Source organism: Electrophorus electricus, chromosome 3 (genome assembly GCF_041902795.1).
Source record: "Electrophorus electricus isolate QZ-2024a chromosome 3, ASM4190279v1, whole genome shotgun sequence".
Lineage (NCBI taxonomy): Eukaryota > Metazoa > Chordata > Actinopteri > Gymnotiformes > Gymnotidae > Electrophorus > Electrophorus electricus.
The window spans coordinates 24223589-24239759 of record NC_137499.1 but is presented as its reverse complement, the minus strand read 5'-3'; the positions used below and the strand labels follow the sequence as shown (position 1 = coordinate 24239759).

General features: G+C 47.6%; 1 long non-coding RNA gene across 10 annotated transcripts in view; it reads left to right on the top strand.

The window, feature by feature from the left end:
* LOC145656964 (uncharacterized) overlaps positions 1–16171 on the top strand; it is a 51536-nt gene that overhangs the window by 22677 nt on the left and 12688 nt on the right. For 2 of the 10 annotated variants that reach the window (XR_014122685.1, XR_014122691.1), the window contains exon 3: positions 5465–16141. The exons of the other annotated variants lie outside the window; for them this stretch is intronic. This is a non-coding gene — a long non-coding RNA (uncharacterized LOC145656964). Of the gene's footprint in view, positions 1–5464; positions 16142–16171 lie in introns of those variants that run through there. 10 annotated transcript variants of the gene reach the window in all.

Genomic DNA, 16171 nt, shown 5'->3' with positions numbered 1-16171 from the left:
TGGCAGGGCTGCACATTTTCTTTAGTGTGCATTTATAGAAAATGCCCTGTGGAAGATTAGTCAGCCCTGTGGCTTCCCTCGGACCTTCGTCATCTGTTGTCTTGTCTTGATTTCTCTCCCTCCTCTCTCCCTGTACTCTCCCTCTGTCTCTCTCTCCCTCTGCCTCACTTTCTCTCCCTCCACTTTCCCTCTAATCTTCCTCTACCCTCCCTCTAATCTCCCTCTCTGTTTCTTTTTAGTTACTTTCAGAAGTATCCATACAGGCCCGGCAGGGACCACTAGCACTATGGCACAGCGTTAATGCTAAGTGCTGCCTCCTAACTTTCTTTATCTCGTTTTAGCCATTTTAGCACATGTGTATCTGGTATTATTTAGATTTTCTCTATCCCAAATGCAGTTGAATGAGGCAGGAATAGGAGATCAGCACAGTTGATCTGAGAAGCGTGTTAAATGTTAGTCTATCTGTCGGAGAGTTCGGAGCTAGTTTGTAGCGAGTATGTGAATGAGTGAACTTTTCAACAGTCAGTCCAAGGCCCTTTCAGAACATGAGCTAGGTGACCCGGGGCTCTGGGGCAGGTGACTTGGCAGAAAGAGCCATGACCCAACTCCAAACCCCCCCCCCCCCCCCCCCCCCCCAAATGGTCTCCATTCACCTATATGTGAAAAATCATCTCTTGTTAGTGTCTCAGCCACCTTTTGCACACCTGTGGGCCATCGCTGGAGGGTGTGTGTGTCTGTGTGTGTCTGTGTGTGCGCTGTAAGGGGGTGTTATGATTGTTGCTGCTTAATTGAGACGTGTTGACTAAATGGGGTAGGATTAAGCTCAGAGACAAGGCGTCTTTTCTTCTCGCCAAGTGCAGAGCAAGGTTGGAGGCTGGGGGGAGGCCTCAGCTGACATACCTATGTGCTTTGTTAGATCATGCCTCCACCTCCACCACCTCCACCACCCGGGTCCATGCATCATGACCGCACTCTGTGAGACAACTGAGCATTTTTTCCCATGATGCTCACCCATGCTCAAACCGCTATCAAAAGGAAGCAAGTCAGTCTTTGGACTGCTACGTGTTCTGCAGGATGGTACGAGGAAAGGAAAAAAAACCAACCAAAAACCCAAACAGAGGTAATTGCAGTGAGACTAAGCCGTTGTACCTGGGGCTGTCTGAGATTGCTGTCCCCCTGGGGGCAAACATGAGAGGCGGTTCTGACCTCGCCCTTCCTGTAGTCAGAATTCCCCCATTTACTGTCAGGCTGCCTTATGAGCAAGACTGAGTGTGCCATAAATAATGTGTGTGTGTGTGTATGTGTGTGTGTGTGCGTATGTGTGTGTGCATGCGCAAGGTGTGTGCTTGTGGCTGTTTGCATGTGTGTATATAAATACGTGTGTGTGTACATGTGTGGATGTGCATGTGTGTCTACATGTGTTTGTGTGTGTGTGTGTGTGTTTGCCAGCGTTTGCGCACAGACCTGCCGCTTGTTTATTGTTGTATATCTGAAGTATGAGGAGCCAGGTGGCTCAGCCCTGCTCCTGACGCTCCCCAGACCCCACACCCGCGCCCTCGCCCAGCCAAACGATGAGGTCATGGGTTGCATGGGGCCAGGAGCCTGAGGTGCCTACTCCAGAGGGTGCGCTGTCTCCGAGCACAGAAAGACAGCCAGCCAATGACAGCTTGCGGCTAAGAGAGCCAACCAATGACCGCTTGCGGCCCACTTAATCAACAGCACACTGTGACACCGCGGTGATCTCATGACCACATGGCCTTTAGTTAACACTGGATTTGCATCTCACCGCATTGTTTGTGTTCTTCTGGCCAGTCTCCTCAGGCTGTCTTGGTGACTCTGGCACACCACCTTTCTGTAGAGTCATAGCTTGCTTTGAGGATTCACCAGGATTTGGTGGTAGTCGGTTACGATGAAAATTTCATCATCCCTCTGCCCTGGGGATGTTTGGTTGAGTCGCTGTGTATGGGCCAGTTAGTCTTTGTACATGGGTCAGTCAGTGTCTGTACATGGGTCAGATTCTGAATGGGCTGGTCGGTCTCTGGACATGTGCCAGCCCATATTAGAGTGCTTGCCTCTCCATCCACGTGAGCGAGACCCTCCCCCTGTGTGTGGCAGACAGGACTCACTCCCTCCTTACCAGCATCCCCCCAGATCCCCCCCCAGATGAGGGTGTATCGGAGCGTGCGGGAAAACGGACATCATCTTAACTATGTTCAGACTGAAGTGTTTTGAACTTGAACACTGGCTGCATTTTCAGTAGAACTGTACCAGTGCTACTTTGGCCTCTGAGTTTTGTTGTTACCCATACTGCAGTGTCCCAGTCAAGGAAACAGTAGTGTACAAGGACGTGGAATTGTGACTTTTGCTTTGAGACAAGGCCTGACGTGAGGCCATAATTACATCTCTGTCTGTGTCTGAGAGAGGCAGACAAATGTTTGAGCTTCTGAGTCACTCAGCCAAAATGTCATGTACAGTAGGTTGACCTGAGGTATGAACGATGATTTCAGAAAAGAGCAAACACTGGAAGCACCTGAGTCTAATAGCCTCACCTGTGACTGCAAGACTGCTGGAACAAGTGAACACACACACATGAACACACATACACACACACACGTATACACATTTACAATACATACATATACTCATGCATGCACATTTACAATACACACACACACACACACACACACACATATATGAACATACATACACACACATGCATACACACGCATACACATTTACAATACATACACTCATACACATATGAACACATATACACACATGCATACACACTAAATTACATTAAGAAGGTGAGCTTAATTTCCTACAGTACAGAGGTGTCCTTCAGGAGTTTGTCTCTGAACAATAACTGTAGCCTCTCGGTGGATGGGCATGAAGAGCAGGAATACAGCAGAGGAGATCTGTGCTTGCCAGGCTCTGTGACCGCAGAACGCTCTGCCTTCTTGAATCTGCAGTGTACAAACAGGACTGCATGACTGATCCAGCCTTCTGAGAACTTGGAGGCTTGCAGGGGAAGTTTGAAGTACACACACACACACACACACACACACACAGGTATGCATGCACACACATATACATGCACACTTCTCTGCAATAACAGGTCTGTGCATGTTGCATAGAGGTTGAGGGTTGGATTAAAGGGATTTTGATTTGTGTCTATTAAAGGGGGGTGTTATCGCCCAGAAAATACATTATGGAGGTGTTTGTCTTGGCTGAAAAGCTTTGTTGGCCAAGTTAGCCTTATTTAGGCATTAAAAAAACCTGCCTTCTTAAATCTGCACTTTCTACATCTGTCTTTCTCTCTCTCACCCACATTTCTAGGCCTGTTGGAGCAGCACTGATGTATACTGTATATCTCATGTGCCACACTCAGGCAGGACAAACAAGCAAAAGAAAATGAGATGAAAATGAGAAGCAAGTGTGTATGTGTGTGTATGTGTGTGTGTGCAGGATGTGCACATCCCTGGGATTTTACTGTAGCAGTCAGTGGTGAGAGTGGCCACTTTTGCCTGGCCGGGTGCTGGGGACCCGATGTTCAGGATGTTTGGCCCTTCCAGGTGTATGGAGGGGTGTGTGTGTGTGCGCATGTGTTGGTGCTTGCGACCTAGATAGCAGGGGTGGCTCTGTGCCAGGCATAATGATAGACTACTGCAGGTGAAGACATGACTGTGCACTTGCCCTTGGTGCGCGCGCGTGCACACACACACACACACACACACACACACACACACACACACACACACACACACACAGATTATAGGGAGGATAGAGGTGTGGGCCAGAGAGAGCAGCGTTGGGGAGGTCTTGCTGAAGAGGTCATGCAGCTCTTGCCTTTGTTAAGCATTTTTTAAGACGAGCACTAATCTCCGGCCTGTCTGAGGCTGCCCTGCTTGGGTTAGCCTACAGAGTTCTGGCTCTTGCTGCTGGGGTCTTTTTCAGAAGGGTATCTAGTGCAGCCTGGCACTGGGACAGAGGGGTAAAATCCCAGTAACTTTCGGTTCAGGTCTTTGATGTGTTCCAAAGTTTAGTAATTGAAATTAACTGAAAGAATTGATTCACATGGCTTGAATCTTCATCACTTCTTTGTCTGAATCTTGTCTGCGTATTAGGGTGTGATAGCTGTTCTCACACACACACACACACACACACACACACACACACACACACACACACATGCCACAGGGTATTTGAGAGTGGCATAACAATGTGAGCCATTGTCTGGCCTACATGTACATCTCCTTGTGTCTCAGTGAAGAAGAACTGAGCTAGTGGTGAACCATTAACACACAATAAAAGTGTGAGCAGAGCTCTCTGGATCCCGCCGTGGCCTGACCACGCCAGCCACACTCGGCCACGCACTTCCCTATAGTGCTTCCATATCTCCCCCAACTCTTTCAGCCACTGCACAGACCGGTCATTGTCTTCTCGTCTCGTCTAGACTGTCCACGTCTCCTCCAGGAGATGCCTGAGATTGAACCCTGCTGCCCCGCCCCATAATTCGTCCCTTTCAGCTACCTTGGTCCACTCAGCCGCTTGCGTTTGTCCCCGAAGAACTCGGAGGGCCCGTTGGCTGATAAACACGTAGGCCACGCATGTACTGGCCCGCCTCTGAACCGCACGGGCAGACAGACGCCGCGTCTCTTCGCTGCTAGACTGTCCTACTGCTACCAGCTTCGCTCCCATTGTTGGACCAGGTATGAGGTCATTGTCATGGGATCTTGGTGAGGAAGGGGTCTCTTTCTCCCACTAGCCGCCACTGAATGGCGAGTGGGTCGAGGCATATGGCTTCAAAGGCAGGCGGGTGGGGGGTTTGGGGCCAGAGGGGCGTGTGGCACTGGGAAACAGCTGGGCGGTTGAAAGCCTGGATCACGGCCTCCCCCCCCCCCCCAGCTGACACGGCTGCGGCAGGTTTTGAAAGCTCTTCTACAGACAGCATGCATTAGTGCTGTCTGCTCTACAGGCATCTCAGAACAGCGTATCAGTGGGGCAGCTCTAATGCTAACAAAATTAGAAAGACTCTGAGAGCGTCCCTTTCACATTCTGTAAAATTCCCAGGGGGATTGACCAGTCTTTTCTTTAGTTGTTTACTAATTTCTATGCAATTTCAAGTCTTAGGCAGCGTGTAGTTCAAAGCATCCCTGGTTCTTGACCTGTTTGCAGGGCAGTTGAAGTGTCCCCCGCTTTGTGCTAGTTGTTACCCACAACAACAGCCATTGCAGTGACACAGTACCATTACCCCTAACTGGTTTGGCAAAGAAATGTCCCACAGAGACAGTTATTAAGAAGAGATTATGTAAGAACACACAAAGGTCTCTCCAGTCTGCCAGATAGGACTCAGTGAAACCTGCCAAACATACTGACCATTTAAAAGTGGACCTCAAATAGGAGACAAAATTTCCCAGGGATCACAGAGAGACGGATGTTAACTAGTGCTGTCCATCTCTAGGAGTGGGGTATTGCCCAGTACTGCCTGGATCCAGCTGATCAGCGCAGAGAAGACCCTGGGTATCGCGAGGAATCTTACCATGATGCCAACCCTGGAGTCCTCGCTGCAGACCCTCACCTGGATACCGCCCTGTAGACCTCCCTAGATACCACCCTGTAGTCCACCCTGGGTACCACACTGGAGCTTGCCTTTTGTACCACCATTTGGACCACCTTGGAGCCCACCCTGGGTACAACCCTAGGGACTGTCCTGGGGACCACCCTTGAGCCAGTAGACTGAATGTAGTGAATGTACCTTATATAAATAAACAGATCTGCCAATGGCAGTGATCCGCACCGTCTAGGACCATTTCTTAACTGTCAGACTTTACAACACCTAAAGATATAGATTTTTACTAGCAAGCCTTTTTCCAACAGTCCAGAATGCTTGAAAGGCTCAGAAGGAAGCATAGAATTTGAGTGATCTTCTGTGTCTCAGTTCCTAGAATCTCACTGTTCTAATCTGCTGCATGAAATGTTAGTCCAGGTAGTATGTTGCGTCTGTTGGTAATATCTGCTAAACCTTGCTTGATTATAAGCTGATGGACATGAAGTTCTTTTGAACTCTTGTGTATGTGCATTTATGCTGAGGTAGCCATATAAAGACCCTAAGGCCACCATTAAGACTTGAGATAAATGTAATGAAGGTTTTCCCCTGTATTAGCCTGAAGAGTCTGAGACATGATATATTAAAATGTGATTGATCTTTTATGTGCTTTAGCTAGCTATCTGGTTAGCGAATAAATACACCTGTTGGTTTTCAGATAACATGTCATGTTCACATGATTTTAGCAGCAAAAATAAATAAATAAATAAATACAATAATGAATAAAAAACATGGAATGTTTGTGTGGAACATGGGGAATAAAGTGGAATATGCTATAATAATAATAATTACAGTAATTCTCATCACCATTAACAATGACATGAACAAACCACATTACAGGCCATATGTCATTCTTAGATGCAATCCACCCACTTACTTAATTACTGGATTAATGCAAAAACAATGAGTATTCTTCACAGGAAACACAGTGTTTATTGTTGCCTTTGTGTGAACTTGACTATCTAGCAAGGACAGTTACAATGTCAAGACCATTCACGTTGACTCATTTTGTCAATCAGTCAGTCAATCAGTCTGTCAGTCAGGTCAGTCAGGCAGAAGGTTAGTCAGTCAATTTGTATGTCAGTCAGGCAATCTGGCAAAAACCACATACAACTCCCCACTCTAACTGCACATTTTACCTTGAATAATCGCCTGTGTGGGCAGCCTAGTCATGGTGATGGGATGCTGTTAGCTCTGGCTTATCAGTATATGTTCTTCTGGCCTTATTGCATTTTAAATCTACATTTAAATTTGTACATCTCAACACTCTTCGGTGGGAGTAGGACATGGCTCATGTTCTGTTATTTTCTGTTTAGTTTGAATTGTTAGTGAATCTGGCAGAAGCGGTGCTGTGTGTGCAGTAGGGGTCACCCTGCTTTGATTGACTGCCTGGTATTTTTAGATGTATGTAGTTTAGATTTATTAATTTAGATTTATTGCACTTATATATAGTGTGGCTGTAATGGAGAAAATGGCTTGCTTTTTGTGAGGGACCCATCCTCATCTCTCACACACACACGCACACACACGATTAAACAGTTCTCAAAATCTGGAATTTTACAGCCATTGTGATTTTCCACAAGGATCTGGTACAGTGTGTTCAGAATGTGACTGTGAAGGTATCACTCGGGCCTGTATCCTTCTGTAGAGATAACGCTGAACCACAGGAAAACACACTGTTACTAATGGGGCCTGAACTGGGGAATTTGGGACGTGTCTGCAGTATAGTTCACAGTGTTTTTCTTATTTGCTCATATATCTTCTATCTTCCATCTTCTCAGTTCACATCTCAGCTGAATCACAAACAAATGCATACAAAACTTTTAGCATGTTACACTGTCTGTTTTTAATTATTTGTTCTCATTTACAGTATTTGTGCAGTACTTCATAAGTAAGGCCTAAGGATTTATATAAGATGATAATAAAATGTATCACTCTAAGTACATAACTGACTGGCATGCATCATGGTGCTTGATGTCACTCTTTGTTCATTTGCCAGATAGCTGTGAGCGTGCACGTGTGAGCGTGCACGTGTGAGCCTGCTACTGTATGCAGCAACCCCCCCCAGAGGTGAGGGGCTCACGAATCCCGTACTCTCTGAAAGCGAGAGTGGCACGGCCGTTGGGAACTGGAAGGTGCGGTCGTGAGTGTGTGTTCCACACACAGGCTCTGGTTCCTCCTCCCCTAGGAGGGGTCGTCGTGGTGAAGGGGGCTGCCACACTCTGTCAGACACGCATCGCAAACCCACGACGGAAGAATTATTTCAAGATTGCAAACATCTATATGACCGGTCAAAGACTTTGGTGCGCGAGCCAAAAATGGCAGAAAACATAAAAAAAAAACAGGTTAAACCAACTAGGTAAAACGATCTTCCTGACAGAAAGAACAGCTTAAAATAGAAAGGGACAACTGAGGTCACTGTTTTTTTGTTTTTTTTTTCCTTTTTAAGAACCGAAGCAACCTCCTTAGGCGGAGTTTTCTTTGCCGGTGAACTTGCGTGCGTGTGCGCCGCGGTGTTTCTCGGGCGTGTCAGACTGCCTTGGCGCTTTGTCATACCGGCTCGCCGTCACGTGTGTGAGGCCCGGCCGGCCTTAAAGTTATGGCGCTTCTTTTCTCTCGGCTTTTATGAGGACGTACGGAACAATCCCCGCTCTGTCGCGTTCCTGGGCGCACGTGCCCTCCCTTTACCTTACAGAATGGAAGCTTTTGATTTTTGCTGAGAATATCCTGACATTTCCCATTAGAGCCTCACCTTAAAGCCTCTCTCTGCGTCACCGCTCCACTCCAAGCACTCCAACGGCAGGCGGTTTCAGAGGAATCGGTTGTGGGAAAGTCAGTCGGCTGACCTGCGCCTTTATGAAGAACCCCAGGCCAGGAATGGGCTTCTTATTTCTTAATAGTTTTTTTCATTACCTCCTTACATGGTGGCATTTCAGTACACACACAACTTCTCTGCTGAAGGGCTTATGGCATCTCATCAGTTTGGGAGTGAATAGAGTGTCTAGTCATGGGTGTTTGTGAGGACGACTCAAAAACACATATGTGTTCTTATAGCAATCCCAGTAGGAATGTGAAATGTTGGACTATGCTCTCTCTCTCTCTCTCTCTCTCTCTCTCTCTCTCTCTCTCTCTCTCTCTCTCTCTCTCTCTCTCTTGTTATATTTGCACGGATCAAAAGAACCTTAATGCACCCAGCCTTACATATCAAAGCTTAAATGAGCATGCCGTTGTTGTGATTTTTAGAGTCACAAAACATTGAAAGCATCCCTCTAATGACTTGATATATAAGTGCTCTACACGGACGTGCTCCTGGCTGCATGTTGGCAAAGATACCATCTATCTAATAATATGCCAAACGCACGCCCACCTGAAGCAGTATCTGGTAATGTTCAGTTCTCAGTATAAAAAAGCAGCGTCTTCTCTGTTGGAAACCCCACGGCCAGGCCTGCTGTTATGAACAGTCTCACTGTTTTGGTTCCGTCAACCTGCTGGATATTACGCCTGTGTGGAGAGGAGTTCTGAGCTTGCAAGGCCCAAACCGCATCGATCAGGATGCGAAATCGATCTGAGGTCAGCTTTCAGGCTCCCAGAGCTTCCGAATCCCCGTGCAAACGGTGCGTCATTGGAAGATTTTCAGAAGGAACTCACGTTTTCCCTGTGCCACCTCTCATTTCCCCATGGTGGGTGGTGGGGGCCGTTTGGCAGGTTTGAGAGTTTGACGGACAGGAGGAATGTTGCTCGGAAGAAGTTTTTCTCTTTTTTTGTCTCTGGGTTTTTTTTTTGCTTTGTTTAAGCCTGTCCACTCCTCTTTTCCGCTTAAGCAACCCCGAGAGCACCGTGTCCTGTTTTTACTGGTTTGCCACGGCACTGTTCAAACACTGCAGCCATGCCAGCCTGCAGCGAGAGCACAGCAGTCAGTCTGAGATCTCAGAGCATTGAGACGGAACTGTCGCAAGCAGATACACCAGGCCACAATTTCATCCTCAGTGAAGTCATATTTGCTCTGCTCTTTGGTGTGTGTGTGTGTGTGTGTGGGCGCGCGTTGGTGTAGTATAGTGTTGTGACTTCTTCCGCATTCACCACGGACTTTTGGTAACCTGTTGCGTTGAATGACTGGAAGCAGATCTCTCCTGGTAAACTACACCATTTCTTGACACTCACAGTGAACGCTTCCTGCAATAGGGAGTTTTTCCTTGCCAATGTCACCCTTAGTTTGCTCACTGGGGACGCAGACTTTTGTAAAGCTGCTTTGTGAAAACATCTGTTGTATATATATATATAATTATATATATTATTTGATTTGATTTGATTTTTGCATATGCTGGATGCCAGTGGGGACTAGACGGCTGATGGCATGGCGAAGCAAGCTGGTGAGGAAATCTAGAAGCCGTCTGACGGTCCAGTGCATGAACCCTGGTGCGCATGCTAATCAGCCCCACCCCCTTGCATGGAACTAAGCTTTGCTGCTCCCTGCCCTCATGTCCCATGGTCATCTGACATAGAGGAGGGCCAGGAGTGGACCACTTCATTATGTGCTGTTTTAACAAGTTTAGCACCACAAGCCCGGAAAATCTGCTGTTACAAAAATTGGGAGGTTCCTAAAAAGTTTTTCGGTTGCTCCAGCACGCTGAGCACATGGCATCTGAGTGGCATATCCGACACTTTAGACTGCGGATGCAAAACGTCGCGTCCAAGACCCCAGCTCTACTGCCCTTGGCCGTTATGCAAAGCACTTCGCTGCAGGTGTCCAGCTGATAAGGCACCTTCTCCCTCCTTTGGCATAATGTTCTACTGTTCTTCTCATTATTCTCATTGTCCTTCTCTTATTCGGTGGCAGACGTTGCCTGATGTTGAAGGTCAAGAGGAGGAGCCTTTGTTTTTGCTCGTTCTTTCATTTTTTTCGTCCTATTTCCTTTCTGTTCCACTTTCCAAGTCTGAGGCTACAAGTATGGCCTTGTTTAGTCTTGCCCGCCTACTGGAAACGGGCCGTAATCACCTACTGGCGCTCGGGAGAAGGGCTCGAGATCAACGTTTACCCTGACTGGGAATTTACCTTGTCTGCTGTTTCACTCCAGCCAGCTCGGCTTCCATCTAAAGCACCCGCAGCTCTCAATGGAGCTCAGAAATTCGGCAGCGCATCGAAAAACAGACGATCGCCCCGAGGCCCAGCGCAAAGAATGAAATCTTAGGGCTGTGCGAGAGCATTGGGATTATGTAAGAGGAGCTGAGCTGAGCTGACACAGATCGCAGGTGGCAGCGATTCCTGATCGCATTTGTAGCAGCAGATTCAGCTGTGTTGGGCAGTTAAATGCTCTCAGCAAGAATCTGGAGAGAGCGACAAAAGGTGAACAATCACTTCTATATCTTTTATGCCTTAACCTAGTTTTATACCTTGGATGTCATCCAAGCAGGACTCGTCTTGTCTCTGCCCAGATTTCACAATAAAGTGTTAACAGGAGAGGATCTGCCTGACCCTCAACAAGACAATATGAATCCCGTCAAACGGTTGGTGCAGAGGTTGGCTTAAAGTGTTGTAAATCTGTATCTTGGTGTCCAGTAACACAAGAGAGCACACCTGTGGAGTGTTCTGTCGCAACCTCCCCGCCCTCCCCGTGGCCCTGATCCAGTACTGAACAAGTCCCCTTAGGGGGTGGGGCCTCGAGCCAAAGGGGAGGGGCAAGAACGGAGTCGCTCCACTTGCTTAGAACAGCAACTCAAGTGTTCAGCACAAGCAGCACCTAACACAGCAGTGCAAGCTATGCCCTTTACATCAAACATAACCTAATCTGTAGCTATGATAACTGTAGCTAAACAACAGGTTATTTCAAATCTTATACAGATTTCATGTACATGCCAATTTTCTTATATGCCCGCACCCACTTATTGCTTTACATGCATATGTACTGTACTGAATAATCGTGATGATCTGCACCTACAGGGTTTGTGCAGATCACCCGATTTCTTGATTTCGTATTTTTAGAAGCGTCATGCATTATGCATTAGGTAAAAGTCTATGCTTGTCTGTTTCAAATCAGAGAAGAAAAGTCTTTGCATTGTGCTTCCTCCTGGAACCGGGAGCATGTGGTCCCGCCAACGCTCACAGCAGTTGGAACCGAGTTGAGCTTCGGTTCAGGATGTTCCGACGTTCCATGTGACCTGCCACGGACTGGGGGAGGGGGCGGTATTGTGGCCGGGCGCTGATCTGGGGACTACCTACGGGACAAAGAGCAGTCCAGGATGCAGAAAGTGCCGTGTCACCTTACAGAAATAATTCCTTTTGATTTCTCATTCAGTCTCAATTTTGCCTCGCATTTTTCACAAATTTGCTGAATTTAAATTGCAAGCAGAATTTAAATTGCAAGCAGAATTTTTTTTCAAGTTTGTGATATAATAATAGAATTTGTCTCTCTGTCTCTATCAGTTTCTTTCTCTCACCTTGTCCTTGTGTGTGAGGTTAAAACTTCGTACGGTTCATGGTGATTCCACGGTGAAGTGAAAAACACCACCTCCCCTGTTCACAGTAAGGGTGGTGCTGTGTACTCTTCTGTATACAGAGAGAGAGGGAAGTGATGAGAAAACCTTGGCACTGCTTGCCGTATTTACATATACTGATACTTGAAGTGTGTGTGTGTGTGTGTGTGTGTGTGTGGGCGCGCGTGTGTGTGTGCGTGCATGCATGCGTGCAATGTATAGATCATGTAGTCATTTCTGGGGGACTTCTCTGATTCCATGCTGAGCTTGCCACCACAAACACACACACACACACACACACAAAAAACACACACACACATAGACGCTCATCCGGCCCAATGCTCTCCCCCTCCTGTAGTTTACAGAACCAGCTCGGGAAGAAGAGCCAGCTCTCGGAGCACAGAGTGGAGGAATGCTGTCATCAGTGGCGTTCCGCCCGGCTTATCGCCAGCCCTGCCCTAACCCCACGCCCACCCCACCCCCCAGCAGTGTAATCCTTGACATCACCTGTGTTTATCACTCTGTTTTAGTTACATTTACACACAAGAGTAGGAACTCGCAGCCAGGATTTCAACTGTGGGTGTCCTTACCTCACACACAGGTGCTCTCTCTCTCTCTCACACACACACACACACACACACACACAATGTGAATGCACACCCATTACTCTTTCTAACAATAACAGTACATTGGCTTTCTTCATGGCCGATCATCCAAATCTCCAGCTCTGTGTATTTTCCCTCTCTTTGTGGCAGTATTAAGGGAAATGGCTCGGTTCAGTTGGGATTGGAGTTTCCTAATGAAATGACTCATTCCTGGACAGTGGCTGTGGCCAGATCGGGAGCGCTCTGCAGATCGCGCCGGAGGGCCCATTAAAGTATTGGTTTATGAGGTTAGCATTTCTTCAGGAGTGACGTGGGCCATACCACTGAGGTCGCGTGTGGGGGGAAATTGGGTGGAGGGTTTTGGGTATTGCGTCTTACTTCCGTTGCCAGCGTGTGAGGTCAGTGCATTATTTTAGGAAAGAAGCCCCTAAAATAGCAGGCTGGCATGCACAAGGAGCACCACCCTCACATATGATTGGACTCCACCTCTCCTTTTGCACGATGGCGACTGTCCTGTTCGGAAACAACAGCACGCGAGCTGTTTGTTTATCAGCGTATTTAGGCCTGAGCTGGAGCGCGATGTGAATACCCAGTTCTCACCGATACTTTTATGTCTGCCACAAGTGTTAAGAGTGGATTGGTTTGGTAACAGCATATCGGCGGGGCATATGCTGGCAGGGCCCTAGACGGCAACCAGGAGCAATTTGATGTTTCATTGTTAAGCAGTTCATTACTATATCAGCAAGGTTGCGTGGTGACTCAGAAGGCCTCACGTTGCACATTACCGTTGGTGATGGCTGATTGTTTCAGGGTAAAGATTCTCAAATTGCAGTTGAGCTCGGACTATGGAACTTCAAACCACTTTCCCACATCTTACACTGTGTTACAATGTGTACCGGATGCCCCAGAGAGCTCTGGTCCTTAGACCATACGGTATCTGCACTGGCGTAACCTGATACCACGAATGTGTTTTGGATTGGCCCTGTATTACTGAATAAACTGAGTGACATTATCTATCTATCTCTCTCTCTCTCTCTCTCTCTCTCTCTCTCTCTCTCTCAGCTGTGGAAGCTGGTTTCTGGGAAAAACAGATGCTCTTCGCATGCTTTATGTGTATTCTTGTGGCGAGGGCATATATGTTTCCAGGGGCTTTGAAAGAGCACTTGCGGTGTTCCAGTGTTGGAGCTCTAGCTCATAAACCTCCGTCGCGGCCTTCCTTAGAGGGACGCTTCACCCAATAAAAGGCCAGTGCTGCTCTAATGGCTTTACCTTGGGAGGGGACCGCTAACCGAAGCCCACTGAGCTCTATTTCGCTGTTGGCCGCATCAGCGTTCTCCTTCAGGGTTAGCTTTACAGAACTGGTTCAGCTAAGTGAATGCTTCTGGCTAATTTGCCCAACCTGTTGACTAATATGCTAATCATTCGGCTAATGCGCGACACCCGTTGGGTAACACTGGAAAGCAGCAGGCGAATGTGCGAGCCTTGTTCGGGTTTGCTCGTTTCTTTGCTTGTGTGCTGCTGCGCCTTGGACCAGCTCCCATCCTCTGTGTTCTAGCCCCGTAAGGCCAGGAGCGTTCGGTGTCCAAAGCGCTGGCAGCACGCTGGGCTCCAGGCCTGCTTGTTTATGGATGTTTATGGGCCAGGGAGTTATTAGCTGCCTAGCCTGTTTTTCTAAGTTGGGCTCAGCCAAGCCCGCTGGCCAAGCCAATTGCTTTTACTCGCAGGGAATCAGAGAAGGATTTTTTTGACAACTTGTTTTTGTGAAATTTACGGGATGAAAGTGTCCCGTAATTTCGAGCAGTTAAATATTCTGTAATAAATCCACCATGGTTCTTTCGAAACACATTTGATCTTTGACCTGAGCAGACAGAGGAGGCTCTGGCAGATACGCTGTCATGTGGCAGCATGAATTTTGTGTTGCACCTCCTCTGTGGTCGAAAAGTTTGCATATTTCAGAGAGAAGTTCCTGTGATAGACGGTGCTGCGCACTGGTGCTCGGTACTGGCCACTCGCGATGTTGGGAGAAGTTTGGGTGTAGCAGGCCTAATGAAGCAGTGTCTATTAAGGCGTGCATGCGTGTGTGTGTGTTTGTGTGTTTGTGTGTGTGTGTGTCTGTGTGTGTGTGTGTGTGTGAGACACGTCCTCTCCTCCGAGGGAGCTTCACGATTCAGATGCATCGTGGACTTGTGCGGTACCTCCTACTTCAGTCACCTGCAGTCACCTACACTCCCTGGATCCTTCTTTGAGGAATAAAAACATAGTTCTCCACACTTTTGAATCTCCTTCAGAGGTGGAACGGATTAGCCCGACGAGATGCAGGAAGCCCCACCCAGTCAACAAGCGCGGAGTGTCAGAGAGCCTGTTCACTCAGTCTCTGATGTGCCGGCGGCCTTTGATCTGTTTTATTAGGAATATCCTGTGTACAGTGGGGCATTACCTGATAAGATACAAATCAATAAAAACGTTGGTGGTGGTTTTTAGTGTGTGTTTGTGTGCATTCGCACTCCTGTGTACATGTGCGTGTTTGCATGTGGTGTGAGTGAGTACGTGTGTGCATTTTGTTCCCATAATTCTTTTTAGCTGAGGGCAGGTGTTTGCTTACCTGTCAGGTGGTTGTAGGTGAGTACACTTGCTGGGAATGCTATGAAGAGGATCTGTCAAACCTGAGTATTCTTTTGCTTATCCCTCTCTAAGCCCTGGCTACTGTGCTCAAAGACCTGTGTTGAAGGGGGTGTGTGCGTGTATGCGTGCACGTTTTTGTGCTCTTGCTCACATTTTTTGTGACTATATATGGCTAATACTTGTGCGTGTAAGGTGAAATCAATGTTAAGGACGTGCTATGCATGGTATCACACTGGCTTCAGAAACCATACTGAAACTATATCAAAACTGCAACTCAGAGCAAGCAGATGCCAAATTTGAAATTCCATACACATGTTCACATGAACCTATTTATTATACCATACAGCACTCTTGGTTAATGAACGTCATAGTTCCTGCCAAAGTGCGGGTCCACAGGCATGGTTCGCTAGTAATGGAGGCTGACCTGTTCGGCCCAGAAATAACAAACAAATAAGTTGCATGCCAACATCAGGGCAACACAGGCCTACTGACCACAATGCCATTGACCCAGCGTCATTTGCCAGTGTCTGACCAACCTAAACGACGCTGTTGTGCCAACGCCGGAACGCACACTTGCTTATCTGGATTTTTACTTGTGGAATTTGCAGCTTGTAGAGGAGTTGGAGAGAGAACGAATCTCCCATCAGCTACGTCACTCCGTCATGGTTTAAGGTTTGGCGGTTGACGGTGAGATGGTGCATGTTAGTGGTGGCTGACCGTGAAATAGTGTGTGTTAGTGACGGTTGGCGGTGAGATGGTGTGCGTTAGTGGCAGCTGACCATGAGATAGTGTGTGTTAGTGGGGGCTGACGGTGAGATAGTGTGTGTTAGTGGGGGCTGACGGTGAGATAGTGTGTGTTAGTGGG